Source organism: Tasmannia lanceolata, unplaced genomic scaffold (assembly GCF_043159265.1).
Source record: "Tasmannia lanceolata isolate RefF3 unplaced genomic scaffold, GAP_Taslan_0.1 ptg000037l, whole genome shotgun sequence".
Lineage (NCBI taxonomy): Eukaryota > Viridiplantae > Streptophyta > Magnoliopsida > Canellales > Winteraceae > Tasmannia > Tasmannia lanceolata.
This window is the reverse complement of record NW_027518714.1, coordinates 51,205,795-51,228,958: the sequence shown is the minus strand read 5'-3', so window position 1 is coordinate 51,228,958 and position 23,164 is coordinate 51,205,795. Positions and strand designations below refer to the sequence as shown.

General features: G+C 38.1%; 1 long non-coding RNA gene across 1 annotated transcript in view; it reads right to left on the bottom strand.

Moving 5' to 3' along the window:
* Positions 1-623: 623 nt before the first annotated feature.
* Positions 624-23,164, bottom strand: part of LOC143860822 (uncharacterized) — a 79,841-nt gene continuing 57,300 nt past the window's right edge. Inside the window, exon 2 of the long non-coding RNA XR_013239815.1 lies at positions 624-1,062. This is a non-coding gene — a long non-coding RNA (uncharacterized LOC143860822). The remainder of the gene's footprint in view (positions 1,063-23,164) is intronic.

The window sequence follows — 23,164 nt, the reverse complement described above, 5'->3', positions numbered from 1 at the left end:
TTCTTTTTTTTCACAGAATTTGACGGTATTTCCAGGTAAGAGATAATGGATCTTCTTCTTCCAAGATTCTAATACGTGCTTTTGATTTTCATAGAGTGAAACTTGTTCTTTGACATCCTCCATCTATGGATTCGTACTCTCGATATCTGATGATCACTTTTCATTGTTTGCTCTTGAACTTTTCATCTTGAATTTGTTGGCTTTATGTTATGAATTTGAGAACCAAGGTCATTGATTGGAAATATGAAAGTTGTTTCCACTCTATGCCCCTTGTATAGCATATATCTTCTCACTTTCTTCATTTTCTTTGAGCTTTCCATCTATGTCTTGCCCCTGGTATCGGTTGTAGCTTTTCTAGACAATCTTCTTATTCTTGAAATAATTTTATCAATTCTTCACACTCTTTAGAGGGTAATGTATTTTCAATCGGCATTCACTGAATCAAAGTTTCAGTGCCAGTGTTTATCATTTCAATTTCATCTTTGAAAGGTTGGGATTGGCGCTCCTCCTCTCGTTCAAGTAATTGCTGTGACTCAAGTGGAGTTTCGTCAATTTTGTCCTCATTTGAAGAGGGAGTCTTATTTTAAGATCAGAAGCACACTTAAGAACAGACACAAGTGAACTTTTTGGAACTGACTGAAATTTTATTTAAAGAAAAGCTATTACATCAGACGACCTATCCTGAACATGCTCAGGATTCACAACTCTAAATAAGAAAGGGAAACAGAAGATAACTTGCCTGGACTAGGCATTGACCTTTAACTGTAAGACCGGACTCAACAATTATACTGACCATGATGACTGACTCAACATAAAATAGTAAGTGACTAAAACTTTAACTGCTGCAACTGTTTGGCGTTGAAGGCTCGGCGAAGGCTGGTTCGTTCTGAACATCATCATGGCTGATACTTTCAATTTTGGACAATGATGACTGATTCGCATAGGGAAATGCCCCTAGCTCAAGGATTCTGAGAGTGAACTCTGAAGGACTTAGCAAAATAATCTTGAAAAGGTAGCCCCTAGAGGAGGAAGAGACCAGGGGTACAAGCAAGATTGGATTATCTGGACCAGGCATGATCAGATCATGAGAATGCATAATAGAAAGATTGTGAGATTCTGCATCTGCCAGTTAGGGGATGGCATGAAGATACGATCGAATCGTATGACAGAAGAACGAAAGACGCACGATCAAAAGATTAGATGAGATAGCATAAGATTGCTTTCAACGGATAGATCATGAATGACTAATCCTATGAGATTTTTGGAAATGATGGGATTTATATCCTAACCCAAAGGGAAATTTTTTTTTTTTTTTTTTTTTCACATTTTATCAGTGTTACCTGAAGGCATCAACCCTAATCCTAATCTATCGGAGTGGAGAGAGAATCTCGACTCATGCCTTTGTTCGTGTATCTAAGGACCGATCGTAGCCATTGGAAGATGGACTACGGCCTAATCTAGACACAAATAGGTAGAATATCCTAAACTAGGCTCACACACGTGATGCACATGTGTTCGTATATTACATGCATGTGTGGGTTAATCTAGGGGTAAGGCCAAGAGTTCCCTTAGCGCGAATCCATGTTCGATATACTGTACCAGTGTCCGGCGTATCAGTACGTGAACAATAGATCCGTTTACGCACCATAAAGGTACTAGGCTAAGGGTGGAATGCTTCTCTAGCACAGAGGCACCAGGTGATGAAATCCCAGTCAACCATGCTAGATAACACTCCGGGTTCCTAAAATAGGACGTGTGTGAATGTGAGATGCAAGGGTTTAGATGCAAGTGATGTAAGTGTGTGCAATAAGTTCGCGCAATCTATGATGCCTTCAGGTTTTGTTAAATTAAGTTCGAGTAAAATGTGATGAGAGAAAATAAAACAAGACAAACTAATCTAACAAGTATAGAGTTTTTATGAGCCAGTTAAATTAAATTCAAATGAATTATCTTTTGAAATTTTAATGAAGTTAGGTGGTCCCCAGCAGAGTCGCCAGACTGTGGTACCTGATCCCGCGAGAGGGGTGGGGGCGCGAGCCGCCGCTCTCTCTCTCTTGGTCTCTCGTATCCACGCGATTGGCGTGTGCATTTAATTATTGATTTGAATTCGTCTTTCATGTGAACTTGGGATCACTAAGGCAATCCGAATTCCACACGAAAGAGACTGACAGAGTCGCCACCTAGATGTGGGATCTAGGACCCGAAATTAACCAGAAATCTAGACTCGCTACCTGGTTACGAGAATGGAAGGTATGGGGAGTTATCCGCCACATGCACCATTCCTGCCCGATAATCGGTCTTCGATTCCAAAAGCTAATTCTTTTAAATTTATTTTAAATGGCTCATTCAACTCTATGTTAATGTGCGAACTAAGTGACATGCATCCTATGATCTAATTTTAATGTGAATCCTAGATGTGTATCTTGATTTATTAATTTGTCTGGATTCATTCTAAGTGAAAGTTCTCCTAGAATTCTAATTTCATGGAAAATCCTAAGTGATTTGATTAAGCATTTACAAGAAAATTAATATACAAAACACCACAATTTGTTTGTGGTGCCGACTCGCGGGTGGTATGCCATCAGACATCCAAGCTGCCTACGTACCCAAGCCTTACTGGGATCAGAGTCGACGTAGTTCGGTGCACCTAAGCTAAGCTACTTAAGCCTAACTCAACTAGGACACCGACCTAGACGGGATTGACTGTTTCAACAGTTTTAGGAGAAGTTATTTAATTCAAGTTGAGGATTTTATTATCTTAGGATTTCATCTAAGATGCTATATGATTCTCATCTAAATGCAAATGGTCCCTTAGACTAATGCAGGTTTGCCTACATCCTAGTTTACTAGGCTTGTCCTAGGGAAAGATTGGGTAACTAGTGTAACTAGACCTATGGCACGGTTGCTATACATAGCAAATGTCCGTGATGAGGCTGGACTCCTAACTCTAGGACTCCCTAAAACCTAAGACTCCCTAAAACTTAGGACACGACACGACACCGGTGTTCCTAAATTGGGCTCTAAGGGTCCTTACGACGGAAACCATAATCCAATGGTTCCGAGAGACACGAGATGAATCGAGATGATGAATAGTGTGAGGGAATGGGAAAGATAGAGAAAGGTGCGACTGAACTTGGGAGTGCCAAATTGCCTACGTACCCCGTGATGGGGATCAAGCCACACGTAGTTCCACTGGGGAGGTTGCTTGGATTTTGGAAAATAGGTTTGGTATTTGGATCAGGAATCGGGTTTGTATTTGAGCATTGGACTTGAGATTCAAAAACATTGATATAGCAATGGGATTTTGGAATTGGGAATTTGCATCAAAGAATTGAGCATATTGGAATCATCAAGGGTTTGAATTTTCGGAATTCAAAGTGGGCGGGCTTATGAGATTCGGCCAAATGGATTCAGACATGCGACTCGGATTGTGTTGGGATATGACTTGGTTGGATTGGGTTAATGGTTAGGGTCAAGTGAGTCGGGTCTAAGTTAGGAGCAAACCCGAGACTAGCCATGGTCTAACTAGGAGGAAGCAGGGTACAAACCAGGGTGCGGACCAGGGTGCACCAGGGTGCGAACCAGCAGGGAACCAGGGTGCGAACCAGCAGGGAACCAGGGTGCGAACCAGCAGGGGAACCAGGGTGCAACCAGCAGGGAACCTGGGTGCAACCAGCAGCGAACCTGGGTGCAACCAGGGTCTAACCAGAGTGCGAACCAGCAGGGAACCAGGGTGCGAACCAATATCGAACCAGGGTGCGAACCAGTAGGGAACCAGGGTGCAACCAGCAGGGAAGCAGGGTGCGAACCAGTAGGGAACCAGGGTGCGAACCAGTAGGGAACCAGGGTGCAACCAGCAGGGAACCAGGGTGCGAATCAGTAGGGAACCAGGGTGCAACCAGCATCGAACCTGGGTGCAACCAGCAGCAAACCTGGGTGCAACCAGGGTCTAACCAGAGGCTAACCAGGGGGAAAACAGACCCTACATGCTTCCTAACATGGTTTTTCTTTTAAAGTAAAAGATATGCATGAAAACAGACCCTACATAGAATTGAAATAAATGCCTACCTCTTTGGAAACCCACTTTGTGTTTGATTTTTCTTTGATGGTAATTCCTTGAAGATGATTCCTTGCTTGATAATGACTGCTTTTGATATATATCACCCAACGTATAAAATCACCCGATCCGGCAAGGATGGCCGAACCCTTGAAGAGATGAGGGAGAGGGATGAATTTTCTAAGAGAGGGGTTCTTTTTCTTCTTCTTGTTGGATGGTGGGATGAGAGGGTATTTATAGGAGAATGGGATAGGAGGTTAGGTGAGGTTAGGTGAGGTTAGGTAAGGTTAGGTGAGGTTAGGTGGTTAGGTGAGGTTAGGTGAGGTTAGGTGAGGTTTGGATGGTTAGGATGAGAGGAGAGGTTAGGTGAGGTTAGGTGAGGTTTGGATGGTTAGGATGAGAGGAGAGGTTAGGTGGTTTTGGATGGTTAGACCCAGGTCAAGATCTGCCATTGATCTAACGATTTACGGAAATCGGGTCTCGGAATGGAATCAGGGTTCGGGCTATGAAGTGACCCTATCTTATTTTGTCCCGATTGATGATCCGTAAAGTCAGATCAAGATATTAATGACCTAAAACATATATTAGGTTATTGTTGGTTAAAGTAAAGCAAAATGTGGGTGTCTACAAATATCCTGATCTGAACAGAACATAAGTGACAAATAAGGGCCCATTTGAATAAGTTTGGGAAAAATTGTCGCGCCGATCGTCCGAGAATTATGGACGTCAGAGGATTCATCTGACGCCAAACTTGGTACTGATGAACGTCCGCCCCATGCGCGGACCCGGATATCTTATAAACGCGATTTTTTACTGTTTTTGTCACTAAAATGGCCATAACTCCTTCGTTTGGGGTTCAAATCACGCGAGGTCGGATCCGATGGATTCGTATCAGCGAGAGGAATCCATTAAATCTGATTTCACGCTTCGAATTCATACGCATAATTTAAGAAAGAAATCACCAAAGATTCTACGTCGAATCTCCAAAGTTCTAATTTCTGAATTCATATTCATATATATTGATTTTGAGTTCGTTGGAATCGTAAATCAATATCGGATCCAAGAAAAATCAAGATCGACCCAAAGATTCTCATTCCTAATTCATATTAATCAAAGATCTTAATTCTTTTCTCTTTTCAAACCCTTGTTTTAAGATTTCTAACTATCCAAATCTTTCATAGTTCATAGATCTTACCTGGACTCGCGGCTTCGACTCCGAAATCGCGATCTCCTCGGTCTTCTCCTTCTCTTTTTCTAATTTCTTTCTCTAGGGCTTAAACCAAAACGTTTAAGGTTTGTTTAGCCATATAAAGATGTATTTATAGGCTTTATTAGGAACCCCTAATCAGAGTTAATTTCAAACGGACAAAAATGCCTCTCTTTTAAAGAGGAGGACAAAAATGCCAATCTAATCATGGCTCTCATGAAATTCCTCATTTCAGTTCTTTCTTGTTCAGTATTATCTTGAGGCGGAGGTACCTCAGGATTCTCATTATGTGCTTGACCTCCTTGAACTGGAGGATCCTGAACCACTTGCTCTTCTTGAACTCCTTGGTTCTGATTTTTCTGAATCTCTGGCTCCCCTTGAGCCACATTCTGATTTTTCTCTATAATGTCATTGAGGGCTCTAGTACGATTGACTCGAGTTCCACGACCACCACGTCCTCCTCGAGTTGCCATAATCCTAAATCCAATCCAATAGAATGTTTGATCAGTAACTATCTAGAATATAGCTACATACATATATTGTATTCATATAGTAATACAAAACATTCCCACTTGGAGTCAATATCTATCCATCATATATTTCTCATGATTGTTACCCCATCACAACTCGCATGCTTCCCAAGCATCCCCAGGTGCATTTGAATTTATAATTAGGATCTGATCGCACGACTGATTTATGTGTTGTCAGGCGTCCTCGATACATGCAAACCTATCAAGCGCTTCCTATTTGCTCTGTATCTAAATTCTCAATTCTCACAGTCAAAGTTCTTTGTTCAAATGATTCTACTTAGGACCTAAAGCCTAGACTTTAATACCACATTTCTGTCATGCCCCAAACCCCACCCTGGGCGTAGGACATGACAGCGCCGTACACCTGCAAGACGAATCCCACAAATGTACAAGGCTACAAAGCAATAACAGAAATAAGACTGGCATTCATAACTAAAATATCAAGATCTTAACAACTGCGGACCCATTACAGTCAGATCAATCTCAGCTCTCCCCTGAGTCAAAGCAAAAATAAATTAATAAAGTCTTTACATACTATTCAAGTACTCTCTTTCTAATAAACTGAAATAACTAAACTAAATCTCTGAGTCCAAATCCAAAGCTAAGCGTCCTGTTCCTCGTTATCTTCACGAGGGCCAAGACCTGAAAAATATTAAATAACCACAGTCAGCTGATAAGCTTAGTACATAATAAAGCACTACTCTAAGCACAGTCTAACATATCAGGATTCAATAAGGTCAGATAGTCAAAGTCAAAACTGAGTTCAAAGGTCTTAACTGATTCATTCAGCATAAACAGTTATAAGTGCATGTCAAATATGGTTCTAAATTCCAAATCTTAGTTCGGATCAAAGTCGGAGATTTCAGAGTTCATGTACAGAAGGTTCATAGTTCAAATACACTTCAGAGTCATTGGCATGGTTCAGAAGACATGTTATTGCTTATACACCGACACTTCACGATGTTTGGAATCAGTTCCTGAAGTTCAGATACAAGTCGACAGGGCCAGCGTTTTATCCCACTGACGGGCCAGAAGTTCCAGTGTACTACGCCCACGGTGGGTCCAGAGTTGCCAAATATTTTACTCCCATATGGCAGGGTCCAGAAATTATCCAAGCCTCCATAGAAGTGTTCAAAATGTTCAAGGTTCATATTCAAATGGTTCAGAATATTCGAAGTTCAAACTAATAGTTCACAGGTTCAGAGTTCAGAACAGATGTTCATAACAGTATTTCAGAACAGTTATTTCAAAGGTTCAGAAGAGTAAAGTAGGTGAAACAAAATAGCATGATTAACTCAAAGCTAATTCAGAAGTTCAAAGTATCAATACAGGTTTCCAAAGTCAATACTGATTCAAATGAGAAGGGTTTATAATACCCAAAGTAGAACGTTATTACGTACCTCAAAGAAGTTCGATTCCTTTCTTAATTCGAACTATGATTCAATATCCTGATCTGAACAGAACATAAGTGACCAATAAGGGCCCATTTGAATAAGTTATGAATTTCTGAAGTTTTGGAAAAATTGTCACGCCGGTCGTCCGAGAATTACGGACGTCCGGGAATACGGACATCCGAGAAATACGGACGTCTGAGGATTCATCTGACGCCAAACTTGGTACTCACGAACGTCCGCTATTTTTCGGACGTCCGCCCCACGCGCGGACCCGGATATCTTCTAAACGTGAATTTCCAACGTTTTTGTCAGTAAAACGGCCATAACTCCTTCGTTTGGGGTTCAAATCGCACGAGATCGGATCCGATGGATTTGTATCGGCGAGAGAAATCACTTAAATCCAATTTCACGCTCTGAATTCATATGCATAATTTAAGAAAGAAATCACCCAAGATTCTACGTCAAATCTCCAAAGTTCTAATTTCTGAATTCAGATTCATATATATTGATTTTGAGTTCGTTGGAATCGTAAATCAATATCGGATCCAAGAAAACTCAAGATCAACCCAAAGGTTCTTATTTCTAATTCATATTAATCAAAGATCTTAATACTCTTTTCAAACCCTTGTTTTAGGATTTCTAACTATCCAAATCTTTCATAGTTCATAGATCTTACCTGGACTCGCGGCTTCGACTCCGAAATCGCGATCTCCTCGATCTTCTCCTTCTCTTTTTCCAATTTCTTTCTCTAGGGCTTAAACCAAAACATTTAGGGTTTGTTTAGCCATAAAAAGATGTATTTATAGGCTTTATTAGGAAGCTGTAATCAGAGTTAATTTCAAAAGGAAAAAAACGCCCCTCTTTTAAAGAGGGGGACGAAAATTTAAGTGAGGGGTATTTTTGGGTATTTACACAATCAATACAATTAAATCCCATGATTATGGGCTATACATGGTTGACATACTCAAAATAGGCTTGCCAAATATTGGTGTTGCTGGATATTAGTGTTGCCAAATATTGGTATTGCCTAATACCTTTGTAAATGGTTCTTTGCAAGGGTGCTTTAAGTTTATCATTCCTCTTATTATAAATAGGGGAAGCTTTTGTGGCTCAGCATTCATTTTGTAAGGAGAACAATCATCTCGTAGAGGGATCCATCGCTATATGTACTGTGATCTGGTCCATGGGTAATGTTGGCCATCACAAATTGAGTTCTGTCAGCCCCACTCTAATTGCGTGATTCTAGGCCTTTAATCAAGCATGATGAAAATAATTATTTATAAGCCGTTGATTTTTGCATCAATCTTGCAAAGGAGATCTATGTCAGCATCATCCTTTGTCCTTTGATGGTCGATCTCTCTCACTCACACAACAACAATTGTTGAAAAAGAGGGAAAAACACACAAGAGACCAACCAGGTTTTTTAACCATGTTATTTTTCGTCTCCTATACATGTATCAAATTATTGCAGAATGTTTGCCATGGGTTTCCCTTTAGCCCGTACATTTAAGATTTTTGATCTTCTTTCTGCTGGAATTTTTACGGTGGAGAATGGAGATGGTGTGAAATGAGAGTTGAGATGCTTTAAAGCGTGTTACAGATGTTGTTTTCCTTGAGACAATATTCGGATTCACCAATTGTGTCCAAGGGGTACTACTAACTCGCCTTCAAGATACAATGAAGCCAGGTGAAACTGCACTCTTTGTCTGTTGACGTATTGCACAAACATAAACAAACAAGAATCACCCTTGGGTTTAACAAGAATGTAAGATACTAGTGTTGTTTCTGCTGAAGAACAATACACTAGAGAGAAAACTACTCAGAAGGTAAAGAACAAATTTGTAAATGCTTCGAGAGAGAATGAAATTTTCTTTTTGAATCACTAATTTTGGATGTCTCCACTTAGAAATTCATCTATTTATTCAAAATGGAAGGTTTCTCATCATTTTATAGAGTTACTGGTATATGTTCTGTTTGAAGTAGACCTCTATGGACATCTAATCATATCGGATTGAAATCTAACTGTTAGATCGTGCCCGTCGTGTTTCTATAGTCTAGATTGATCCTGGAGTGACTGTTAGCTTTAGTAATATATGGGTCCTCCCTTGTAACCACTAGATCGCAATCGATCATTAATCTGCAGCTTGGATCACACCTGATCGGCGCTTGATCATGCATTGGTATGCGACTGGTCGCGATATGACAATCCAGATTGCACTTGATTGGACACTAGTCATTACCTTGCGATCCTACGCCCAGATTGGACCCGATCAACCACTAGCCATTGGAGCACATCCTAGCGCGATCTAATGTGTTTAAAATAATCATTTAGGGGGAGTTTAATTAGAAAATCATCTTGTGTTTGTCATCATAAAAAAGGGGGAGATTGTTAGCCTAAGAGTTCATTCTTGGTCACTTTCACAAATCATGTTTTGATGATTCCAAACACAGTTTTACATTTTTATTAGTTATTATATTAATGTGTTTAGTGTGTTGGACAATTCTTCTTGAAGGTCAAAATGGAACATATAGAAGCATGGATCAAGGCACTAAGCTCGAAGCATAGAGCCAAAGGAGAAGAAGATAAGGACTGAAGACTTGAAGAAGAAGAATTGAAGATTCAAATCAAGCCTTTAAGTCTTACAATGTACAAACTAGTCCTTTATTGTAATTTTCGGGTAATGACACTAGGGTTAAACTAAAACAAGGGTAATTAATCATAATTGGACTTAAAATTATTTGCACGCATTTCCGGAAGAGCCAAGTGGTGTTTAAACCATGAAAGAATACTCTTGGGATTATATTTGACACATACACAAAGAGTTAAACCCCTTGTGCCACTACTTGCATATTCTTGAGGAATTAGAATAGGAAATTCTTTGTAAATCTTTGAGAGAATTTGTAGTGAGCTTGAAAGTGCACAGCCACCTTTGAGAAGGTGCTTTTATCTTTCTTTCTTCTTGTATCTGGTGAGAAAGACACCACATGAACCTTTTGTCTCAAGGCTTGGGGATAAAGCCTTGCTTTGGTGGGAGGGCATCATATCAACACTTGGAATGTGAGGAGCGTGTAAATTAATTTGATCTTCACCCGTAAGAAGACTGGATATAGTCGGGATTGGGTCGAACCGATATAAAACCATCGGTGCACAATCTCGTATCTCCGTATTTCTTATTTGTGAATTTATTTTTATTCTCTTGATTCTTAACTTTCAATTTGTTCTTACTTTTAATTGAGTTATTTCTAAGAGAACAAAAATTTTTAAAATCTCAGTTCACCTGCTCCCACTCGTGGATTGCCTTACCTGGGGCAACCATTCTTACAATTAAAGTTCATAAAATTTCTCAAAAACTAAGAATTCTTAAACATCTACTCCCGGAAAATCAATATTTTATCGTTGTTGGGATTTAAGAAGAAATTGTTGAAAGTTTCTAAGTTTAAAATTTCCTAAACTTGGTTGTGGACTTGCATTAAGCAACCTCTTGATTAAGGTTACTCATCACACTTATTTGGAAAGGTTTTGGTGCAAGATTAGCATTAAGGCTTTCTAATCTTGTGGTAAAGATTCCAAACGAATTTATTAACTTTAAATGCTTCATGGGAGCTTCTTAGCCTATAAATAGAGGCTCTTGGTCCGTCTTTCTCTCACCACGAGAGTGCTCACGTTCAAAGGAGAGTTTTCCCATAAACCTAACACTAAGGAGAAGGAAGCGAAGAAGAATGAGCATTTTCGGGTCGATTCAGTGTTCGGAAAAGCGACAGACTCCATTGGATTGCAAGCATTGAAGGTTCGGCCATAGTGAAACGTATTTCTAACCCATCTCATTAGAACTGAGTTTTTTTTTTTTTTTTGAATGCCCTAGACCATAGGGATCTATTTGGTTAATGTTTAAACAACATTTGATATTAAAGCCAAGGTTTCCGGCATTCGAATGCGAAGAAAACTCGAGTTTGGGATGAAAATATACCAATTTGCACCTCGTCGAAACTTTTCCGGTGCTTCGCCGGTACCATTGAGTTCCTCTACGACCAATGAATCGTCCCCTAAAGTTTCATGTCAACCCGACGGCCGGAGAGGGAGAATAGAGGTTTTGAAGTTCGATGGCAATCTCTGTAATTTAAGTGAAAAGTTGTAGTTTTGGAAACTGATAGACAGAGAAGATGACCCACGTGTTGAGCCGATCCGGGCCCGTCTCAATACCCGATTAGAGGATCCATGAACTTTTAAATAATAATAATAATAATAATAATAATATGTGAGATGGTGTCATTGTAATGCGCGTGTCACATGGGGTTTGCTGATATATAGAAAAATAACCCTTTTTAAGGTTGACAGCGGCATCACTGTGACACCACCACACGTCACAGTGACACGCGCGTCTAGATGGAGGGTTTTTTGTTCGGTTTATAGAGAACCAGTCAGAATCTTTCACCAGCAGTTCGACACTATTCCGGTTGGTTTCTGGACCCTCGTAGCCTCCCCTATTAATGTGAAAAATTCGGAGGTCCCAGCTTCTGGTTTCTATGAAATTTGAACTTTGAGGCGTATATGGGCCACCATTCTTTAAGCTTTTGGGCCCATTTTTGGAAAAAAATTTGCAAGATAAGATAGGTTGCTAGGATTTTCTAGTGTTCCGGATCTATTGGTAGAGGTTTCGAAGCCATCCGAGGCTCGGATCTTATTGTTCAAGAGAAAAAGTGCATGTAGGCCCCCCTTTTGAATGGTTTTTCAGCCATTTTATGTTCTGGTTTTTGGTTTCTTGTGGCAAGTACATATTTGGGCATACTTGGACGCATTTATTATACAGTATCATGTTGTGGAATGCATTTTTAGCTTATTTTTATGCACCCAAATATATATTAAGGATGTTTGTATGCCCTTGATTGATTTTTTTAACTCCGAGTCTTCGTTCTTGAGGATTAGAGGCATACTATTAATTGGTTGCATCTAAATTTTATTATTGGACATAAATTTGATATGAGGATGCACATTTAAGCTCTTTTAGACATCCAACTATGTTTCATGTATGTTTATGTTGGTTTTTTTGTTGAACCACTTGTAGAATATTTGTGCAATCTATGTGAAGGACCTTTGGATTCATTCAACAAAGTTTACAAAGGGTCCCTACTGATTTTGAGGCACAAATTAAGAACCTAATCTGTGTGGACATACGCTAAGTGGTTGTATTCTTGTGAGTCACATTATTTTTTGAACATGTATGAGCACTAATGTTGCACTTGTATCTATTTATTTTCTTTCGTTACCGAACTAAGGTTTCTGCATGCTCATGTTAAACGTTTTGATGATTCATTTGAGAATTTTTGTGCCTATGTGTAAAGGATTCTTTGGATTCATGCAACAAAGTTCCCAAAGGATCCCTATTGATTGTGATGCACATATTGAGAGGCTTACACGTGTGTACACACCCTAAGAGTTTGCAATCTTGAAATTGCATAAGGGCTTTGATCGGCCCAACAGAAGGTCAATGCTCCTATGTAATTTTGTGCACGTGATTGAAAATTTTCATATTTGTATCCTCTAGACATGTAATGAGATGTTGTATAATCTGAACTAAATACTATGCTGAGTCATCTCTAGTATGGCCAATTTTTAATGATGTGATCTATTTTATGTTTTATGGGTGAATGCTACAATCCGCCATGTAAGATCACATTCAACCAGCGGCCACTTAAGCATGAAAATGATTACCCTTACAGAAGAAATTCACTGTCCGGCTTGTTTGGGTGGTGTGAGGAAGTTGGAAATGGATTGCCAGGATTGGAATTCTCTTCTGCCTAATGGTGATGGAATTCCTAGTGCTAGGTTGTTCATTTTGACTTGACTGATGGTGAGAGCCCTCTGCGCCTCGTGGCTCGGCCCAACGGAATGGCCATGTTGGCACACTCGGTGTCTCAGCAAGGTCATGTGAGGATATTTTGGGTGATCTTGTAAAAATCTAGCAAATTGGTGAATGTTAAATAATTGATGAGATGAATGCTATTTAACTCCAATTCTGAACATTAGGTGTCAAAGTAATGACCTTGTTGGAAAGTTTAAATACATGGCATTGAACACTAGGTATCATGATGCTTACTTGAGATGCTTGATTGTACTGAAAGGACACTGGTAGGAGAAAACCTTAGTGAGTGATAGAACGAATCAATAAAGTACTATGCTACATGGATAGAATATGCATTACTTAAAGACAAGCCCACTGAATTCACTTATGAAGGATGCTTGTGAATAGTGGTAGTGCCCTAATTGTATCAGTCCAGAACTCTATTTTGATTGCAATCCAACATACTTTTTCTAACTTGGAATGCATATGAGGTTGTGAATGTAGCCAATTAACTTTTCAGATGATCGTTCAGGATACTCATAAGTACCTTTAGAATATGATTGGGTAATCCTAAAGCGAGTTGACCGAAGCAGTCTGTGTGAGCAGATTTTGGAATCTTAGGATTCAAACCCTTGGAAATGCTCGTTTGCCACTTTTAGGTCTTTTGTGGCAACTGCATATAGAAAGATCGAAAGGATTTTTACAGGACAATATATAGAGTCCGTAGATAAAATGACCCAGTAGGGGGTCAATTGGTAGAGATTAAGACTTGGTACTTAGTGTCACCCTTATGTTGGATGGATGACACATGAAGTATTGATATCTTAATTTTTTAATGGCAAGAAAAATAAGATAGGACCTGTCTTTACATATTATACGTCCTTCTAAAGTAAGCACTCCTAAAAATAAATGATGGATAGATTCAAATGTTACTACCCTTGTTTGAATCTCATGCGAGGATTCTTATGAATAGAGTCTGAGAAGTGAAAATTGGACCATTACGGTAGGGAATGAGAATAAAGTAAAGATTTGAGGTCGTTATTGCTCCATGAGTGCTGGTTTCATTCTGTTTAGAGACCTTATTGCAGGAAACTTAATTCTTTCAACTATGAATCATAGTTCGGAAGCATAACGGGTTCTTTCTAATTCTTCATTCCCATTTAGCATGTGTGCATGTGGTCCTTTTTAAGAAAATCCATATAGATTCAGATTGGTTTTTTCTTATGATTAGATTCAAATTATCTTACATAAGAATAAGATAATCAATAATGCTGGAAATAAACAAATCGAATGGATAAGAACATATCAAATCAGTGGCTCAAACATCAGGTCACAGATATAATTGATGGATTTGTTTGAAAGGAAATTTCTAAATTCATTTGATTTTACTGATTGCAATGTTGGTACAAAGTACAATAAAGGAAAACATACAGAGATTAAGGGTCTAAGGGTGCCACCAAATGTATCGGTCTATTGAAGGTCATTTATGCTAAGATATGTGGACCATTTCTAACTCTTACAGTTGGTGAGATAGATTATTGGTCTCTAACCCTTATAGTTTAATTTTCCAACTATTGTTATGTATCTCTTTAAATAAAGGATAGAAGCCATGGATATGTTTGTGATCTACAAGGTAAAAGTTTAGAAATTACTTGACTTAGAGATCAAAACCTTAAGGCTTATAAAGGTAATGAGTATTGTAGTAACATTCATAAATGGACTGTGATTCAAGAAATTTTGCTTATATCTGCAAGAGAACGATATTACTAAGAAGCAAGACCGTACTCGTATGGACGTGGTGAGAAGAATGTTGTGCAAATCATCTTTGCTTGAGTTCCTATGGGAAATGCCTTAAAGAATGCAGTGCAAATCATAAGACGGATTCCTTGTAAAGTCATACTCAAGACCCCTTGTGTGAGCCGAGATTAGAGTATTTGGACGTATGAGGATTGATTGGCCGAGGCTACAATCTATAATCCCCAATTTACAAAATTGGACCTTAAAACTATTAGTCGCTATTTAAATGGATGTCCTAAAAGGTTTATGGGTTTGTTTTTCTTATTATAAAAACAATACTTGTATCATAGAGACTAAAACGCCAAGCTTTGGAAAAATGATTACCTTAGTAGGAGTGCCATGATCCCATCTATTTCCATCAAGCCATAATGGCTGATCAGTTGACTTAGTAGCTTGACACCATGAAGAAAGAGCTGCTCTCAGTAGAAAGAAACCAAATTTGGAAACTAAGCGGGTTGCCAAATGGAGTCAAGCCAATTGAGTGTAAGTGCGTTAAGATTTATATTTGATTCCAAGAGTGGTTTTGAGATGCATAAAGTAAAACTAGTTGCAAAATGCTACAATCAAAAGAGATGGATAGACAATAAAGAGACTCTCTCTCCAATTTCAAAGAAAGACTCTTTATGGAAAGGCATTGCTTTGGTGGCTCCTTTTGGTCTGGAGTTGTACTAGGTATCTCGGTAGTGGTACTTTAAGTTTTATGCATTAATTGTAAGACTTGGGGTCAATGAATAAATTATTGATAGATGACTATATCTTAGGAATATTGGGAGTCATGCCATCATTTTGGTATTGTGAGTTGATAGTGTACTTCTCTCTAGTAGTATTACTTTTTCCATGTTGTATTGAGACCAAGCAAGCACAGGCTCTTGCCCTGGGTAATTCTTCTGCCCAAAGGTGATGAATTACTCTAGTGTCATGTTGACTATGTCTTAAAAGGAAACTTGGCATAAAGGATCTGGGTGGAACATTCTATGTAATTGATGTCTATGCTCACCTAGTTAGGACTCAAGGATTATTGAGATTATCTCAAAAAGCCTATATTGACAAAGGGCCTAAAATTATCAACATGGATAAGTGCCTCATTGCTAGTTTTCCTTATGATTAGTGATGATATATTCAGTTAAGTTCGAACAAAAGTGGATAAAAAGAATCATAAATGCTTGAATCTGCACCCGTCTCGGCATAAACTATGTGGTGAGAAAGCTTGAAGATACCGATGTAATCTTGTGTATGGATCATTGGAAAGGTACCAAGGAGGTTGTGTGTTGTCTGTAAGGGAATGAAGGTTTTATGCTCATAGTAGATCAGATGACTACAAGAATGGATGATCTGAATCCGACTTCGCAATTATCGGGCACCTAGAGTTCTTCTGTTTATGGATATTTTGGCAGAAAGTCTTGGATCATGAAAGAACATCTGATATACACCATTAGTTGCTTCCACCTTGGATTTTGGAGTTTATTACAAGGCCTTATGCTATGCCTTGTGTTTTTCGGAATTTTGTCTTAGGTTATTACTTTGTTGATAGTCAACAAGTTACCAAGAATGTGTTGTGATAATTTCATTGTGGTCTTACTTTTTCAAGAACGGCAGACTACAGAGTCAATGTGTTGACATATTATCGTGAGGAAGAAAATTCAGGATTAGTTGTTGAGAATTTAGGGAATAATACGGCTTACCGAATTCTGTTGAAGAACAGAAACAACCAGCAAACAGCGTTAGTAAAACCTTTTCCAATGCGGCAAGATGAGGCAGGGACTATGTCGCTCTCTTTAAGGTGAATTTGTGCCTCTGCGAAAACTAATTCCGATGCAGCAGATTACTGGCCGCAATCACCTCTAGGATACAACAGCCCGACGCACCGTCGATCTCTAAGAACTGCACGATCTCAGAGATTCGAACCACACAAACACTCCAGTAGCCCAACAAAATACGTAAAATAAATAGAGGAAGAAAACACTGTTTACAGTAAAGTAGAAAAGCAAGAAGAAAACAGTAGTTTTTATTTCTGTTGTTGTTAAGTTATGTATATAAAACACAGAGAGTTTCCTCTTTTATAAAGCCAAACATGTCCGTTCAACACATCCTCTAATGGAGTAAAGACGCAATTTAAGAGAAAAGAGCCGCTAAATAGTGTTACAGATTGGAAGAGACACTTCCTTAACAGTCACAACGCTTAGGTACGCCGATGCTATTCATGTACGCCGGCTTACTCAAGAACTGCGCCGTTATTTACCGAGTTAATGACGTTCTAGTAAGCCGGCTTACTTAAGGTACGCCGGCTTAAACTGCGAAGGTAACAGTGAAGTTAAACGGACAGGAACTAAAATTAAAATGTAGGGGATGTAAAAACCTTTGCTCACACGCGCGGCCGGCCAAGCCGGGCCGGGCCAGGCGACGCGTGTGTGATATAGCCAAAAGCCTACCGAGGCCACTTTGTGGTTCATGCACGAAGGCCCCCTTTCTCCTCCTCGCATTCACAAAGCTAAGGAAGTGAAAAGCTATATAACCATATGAAGCTTTTTCTCCACTTTCCAATACGGGACTATCCGCTTTTGTGAAGGAAGTGAGCAAACTCATTTTACAAACCAAAGTGGCTTCTTTTTTTAAACAAAAGAACTTTGTAAAATACCAACAAGGGCTATTTTGTATTAAAATACCAACATTAGTTAGTGTCTATTGAATACATAAGTACTTCACTTATGTTAGTGGACCCAATAACAAAAGGCTTACCACCTGAGTTCGTTAATGACCATGTAGTGCGCATAATGTTGGCGAGTAAGATGTTAATTAGTGGGATTCAACATTAAGGTTTATAGACATTGTAACGTGATCACTTTTGAATTTTGATCCTGAATGTATGTAATGACATAAAGTAGACCATAAAGTATCATTCATGTTGATAGATTTGCTAACATTGTAACCATGAGGAAGTTATTGAATATATAATAGTCTAATGATTACATGATCCTTTGTTAGTACACTTATTCAACAGAATGTAAAGAAAGTTATTGGGATTAGTAAATATCATTTATGTGACATAAAAGAGTTTAAAGCTCATGCACGCCAAGTGGGAGACTGTTGGAAGTTTGCAAGTTTAAAACTACTCAAACTTGGTTGTGGCCTTGCTTTAAGCAACCTCTTGATTAAGGTTACTAATCACACTTATTTGGAAAGGTTTTTGGGCTCTAAGATTAGCATTAAGGCTTGCTAATCTTGTGCTAAAAAAGCCAAATGAATTTGTCAAATTTAGAAGCTTTATGGGAGCTTCTTAGCCTATAAATAGAGGCTCTTGGTCCCTCTTCCTCACGATAAGTTCCTACTCTTTCTTGAGAGTGATCACGTTCAAAGGAGGGGTTTCCCATAATCCTAGTGGCGAGGAGAAAGAAGAGCAGAACAAGGGCATTTTCGAGTTCATTCGGTGCTCGGAAAAGCGACACTCCATTGGATTGTAAGCATTGAAGGTTCGGCCATGGTGAAAGGTATTTCTAACCCATCTCGTTAGAATTGGGTTTTTCTTTGATTTGAATGCCCAAGATCTGTAGGGATCGATTTGGTTAATGTTTAAACAATAGAAACATGAGGACCCCACTTCAGTATCCATCTTTCTACACATTTTAGAGGTAATTCCTTTTTAATTTCTTATCTTTTCATTGTTTTGGATTTATGTTAGCTTTCATTTGCTTAATTTCTTGGCATGCTAGAAGAATTACAGTAGATTAGATTTAGAATTAAGCAAATTTTCATTTTCCTTCCAGTTTTAATAATTTTCGAAAGATAAATTTGTCCTTAGATTAGTTTTCTCCTATTGATCTATCTTATTTTCAGAAGCTAAGCTTAGATCTAAGTAGAATATTTTCTTATTAGAATCGCCTTCATATTGTCTAATTTCATATTTCTGTAGCTTTATATATTTAAATTAAGTTACCTTCAGTGAGAGGTAGATCTAATTGAAGTTTAAATTCAATTTTATATCAGATCCGGTTGAAATTAAAAAATCTAACCATGATTTTTCAGAATTTCAAGCTCCATTTGTAGAAAATCATCTCAAAATCTGAAGATCTAATATCTTCTATATCTGATATTTTTAGGAAAGGAAAATATGCTCACAATATTCTGTCAAGGGATATTGAAAAACGAATAGATCAGTCAAGGGATATTGGGGCATAATGTGATGCATATATTTAATTGATGTATATTTCTTCCTTTTCTATCTTCGATTAGGAATCCCAAAATGTATAATATACCTTTTCTTCTCCTTCAATCAAGGAGATAACGTATTCTAAGTTCATTCAATAAAACTTTATTGTGAAGTTTCATCAGATTCAGTTTTCATCTACAAATCTCCTTCTAGATTTTCAATTTTAATGGATTTTAGTTTCATTTGGATTTAGTATTCATGGCCATCTAACTGTTCCATCGCCTAGAACGTATTGAAAAAATAATATTCATGAGCAAGGTTTTGATTATATCATAGATATTATTGGAATGTTTCTTTTCATGGTATGTATATTTGCTTGCTAAGAAAATTCTAAAAAATTTGAATTCCATCCCTTTTGATGAAGATAATTGCATTGCTTAGTTGTTAATGATCAAGATTTTCTAAATAAAATTTTTAATTCTTTTAGAGTGATTTTGAATTTGACGATGTTGGTGCTCTTAGAGTTCACTAACAGATATAGTGCGTGTTTGGCGTACCGTTTAAAACACTGTTTGGCGTTTGAAATACCGTTTTGGGGCCAAACGGCCGTTTGGGAGTGTTTGGGTGCGCAGCCACCGTTTTGAACCCTCAAAACGGCGTTTTGCAAACGGAGGGGGGGGGGGAGGTCCGTTTACAAAATGCCGTTTTGAACGGAGTTTTTGGGCTACGGGTTTTTACATGTTTGTCCTCACCAAAACCCATTTTTACGTATATGCGTGCGATTTTATGCGTTACGTCAAATATAAAAAAATTGTGAGTGTTAAATATCATTCTTGAGGACACAAATTTGTTAAATTGTTAATATTTAATTCAAAACAAGGGGCTGCTGATATCATTATATGATCTCTTAATTTTGATTTTTTAAAGACAAAAGAATTAAAAGAAACCCTAGTTTCTTACATTCTTCATCTACTTTGCAAAGTTGCAAACCCTCTCACGCCTCATTGCCTCAGCGCCTCCACTCGTCCGTCAAATCCGGCCGTTGAGAAGAAGAAGGAGAAGAACCCCAAAGGTATAGCCATTTTTTTTTTTTTGCAATGATGTTAAATTTTAATAGTGTTTAAATGAGATCCTAATGACCTTTTAATATTAGGCCTAATGAGAGAGTAGTTGAGTTACATTGAAGCCAACCAAACAATGCCCTTTTTGGTCATTTTACCACTAACCGTTTGCCGTTTAAAACACCGTTTTGATCTGGCCAACCAAACATGAAAATGCCGTTTGGCAAAACACCGTTTTGCAAAACGGAGTTTTAAACGCTATTTCAAACGGTACGCGAAACACAACCATAGAGATCATCTTTGGTCTTGGAGTTATACTTTAGGTAGTGACCTTGATTTGCTAATTGTGTTTTATTTCGTTCCTTTTGAAAAATAAATTATTACAAAAAAATTCAAAGTTATTTTTGTTCCAGTTTTCTTCTTCTTTGTCTTCCTATTTTTTAAAGAATATCTCCATTTTTTCCTTCTTGTTTTTCCTCTTTAAATTTTGTATGAAAATTTTCTATTTTTCTCATTTTTATATTTACCCACCACTTTTCCATAAAGTCTAAGTTTTGTGGGCATAAAAATTTAACCACATAAGCATCTAGGCATATCTATATAAAAAGAACAGTTGGTTACAGGCATACAAATCTATAAAAATGATAAAAAAAAAACTAGAAAAGAACCCATCAAAAGTAAAAAAAATGTAAAATTGGAACAATAAGAAAAATATATATAGGATTAAAAGTCGGCTTTTTACACCCATATAGTTTCATAAGCTTATGCCAATATACACAATGCTCGTACCATTTTCTCATGAACAAAATGCTAAATAGATAATAAAGAATGCTAAACTAAAGGGCGTGATAAAATTAAGAATTTCACTAGACTTAGATGAATTACAATGAATCTTACAAGTGTTTAATTAGAACACTCAAAAGATAAATATAGAAAGACTAGCCTTGATTATGGAATGAGATAAAGATAGAAAGGTCATAATCTAATCTAATTTCATAATAAGCCTACCATCCTAATTTCGGTTACCTCTTCTATTCTACTTGCCTAATCTACCACCATGGTGAGATCTCAACTTAATCCAATGGTGAGATCTCACGTATTCTAACAGGGTGCCCTTGCAAAAGCCCAGACGCAAGGCCACCTCATTGGATCCACATCATCCAACCACAATTATAAAGGCGCTAAAAATGCAAACATAAAGGAATCATACATGCGGTTAGGTGATGCATATCCAATGGGGTGCTCTTGAGGCCAGGGTTTTTGCAAGGACGCCCTTCAGTGAGCATTCCTCAACAGACAATGCTTGTTAAGCTCTTTCCTAGCAACCAGTTTTTGGGACTCAAGTAAACGTGATCGGATCTGTTGATCAGATCACTGGCCACAAGTCTAGCCAATAGCTACTGAGAACACCTTATTCGGATAATCTTGTTCCTTAAACTATCAGTCCTTAAACTATCAATCTTTATTAGGGTGTGTGGATTGGCATTTCGTTGTCACGTCAACAAAACCCTGGTTTGCCAATACAGAATTTAAATCCTTGGAGACTACCAGGGATGTCTCCCAGTTAATCATTACATGTCTTCATATGTGTCACTTTTGCCTCCGTATAAAAATCATAGACAAAAATCTCAAAAAAGGTGAATTTTGCTTGGATTTCTTGGGAATGATGCTTCTATCTTTCATCCCCCCCACTTCTCTCTGTATTGGTAATGAAACTCTACCACTACTCCAAGGTTGACAACAAAACATTACTTAGCACTATTCTACTAGCTAAGTTCCAAGTAAATTCAATGCTTGTTTCCTCCCGATTGTATGCTTACATCATTACTCTACAGGGTAAATACCAGCAACCAAACAAGGGTTCCCAAAGGTCAAGCCATTGAATTCTTGCTGCCTTGTGTTCTAAAAGATCAACTGTCTCTATTAGACATACATGTCATGTGGGACACAAACCAACATTCGCATAGTGATCCTCCTAGTCATTCCCATAAATTACAATTATTGGTGGCACATAAAACAAGATCGAGGTCCCCACCAAGCATTACAGACACCGTACCTGCATTCGCACATGTCGTCAATTAGGAATATGGAAATGATATTGGCACTCTCTTGTCTTGGTAATAGCATTTACATTTACGTTATTGATATCGGCACTACCATATTTTAATAATTGCACAAACTCAACTTATCTTTTCTATTTTAATTAGCTTGTGAGAGCTTTTTGGGAAATGTAATAACCTTTGACAGCTGTTTAAATAATAAAAAGACAATTTCTAAGTACATAATATGGGAATTGCTAGCGTCCATCGCATAAGGCATTTCGCGGATGGTCTGTCGCATGTCAGACTAGCCACATCATGAATAAAGACAACAGCTTTTGTCTCCATTCACGAGGTCGGTGGTCTGACATGCAAGGTGAAATGCCTTTTGCGATGGACCATAGCAAATCCCACATATTACACAGTACTAGTGACATATATTAGGTTCGTGTAGGATGTATTTTTCCCCACGCAAAATCAAGTGAGGAGTGCCAATACATCAACCAGAGAATATAGATAGGGAAATGCTATCCTCCCTCCACCCCCTCAACCGTTTCTGTGAGAATGGTTCACTTTTTGAGGATAATTCACCCCCTTCAACGTTTTCCTTTGCCTTTAAAACTTAACGAATAACGTTAAAAGGGGGATATTATTATTTCCATAGAAATAATAATAAGGAATTTGCTAGGCAATTTTGCCGAAAGCTATATAATAGTTCACCGCAGAGAATAGCTTTGAATTAAATGAATAAGACAAAATATGTTAAAAAGTGAGCTGCGTGTCTGTTCTATCCATGGTTTTAAATTTAGGTGTCGGTGGCAATTTCGGCCTTGGCCGAAACTGAAATTTTGGCCGAAATCCGGTAATAGAAAAAAAAAAAAAAAGTAATATTTTATTATATCCGAACTTTGATAAAATTACAATTTAGACCGAAATTTCGGCTGAAATTTGGTAAAACTGAAATTTCGGTTTGGATTTTGGCCGAAATTTAAAACAATGGTTCTACCATGCAATGATGCAAAAGTGAGTCGCGAAATGGCTTTCAACAAAATTGCTTAGCAAATAATGCTTGTGTGGCTGTTCTATCAAGCAACA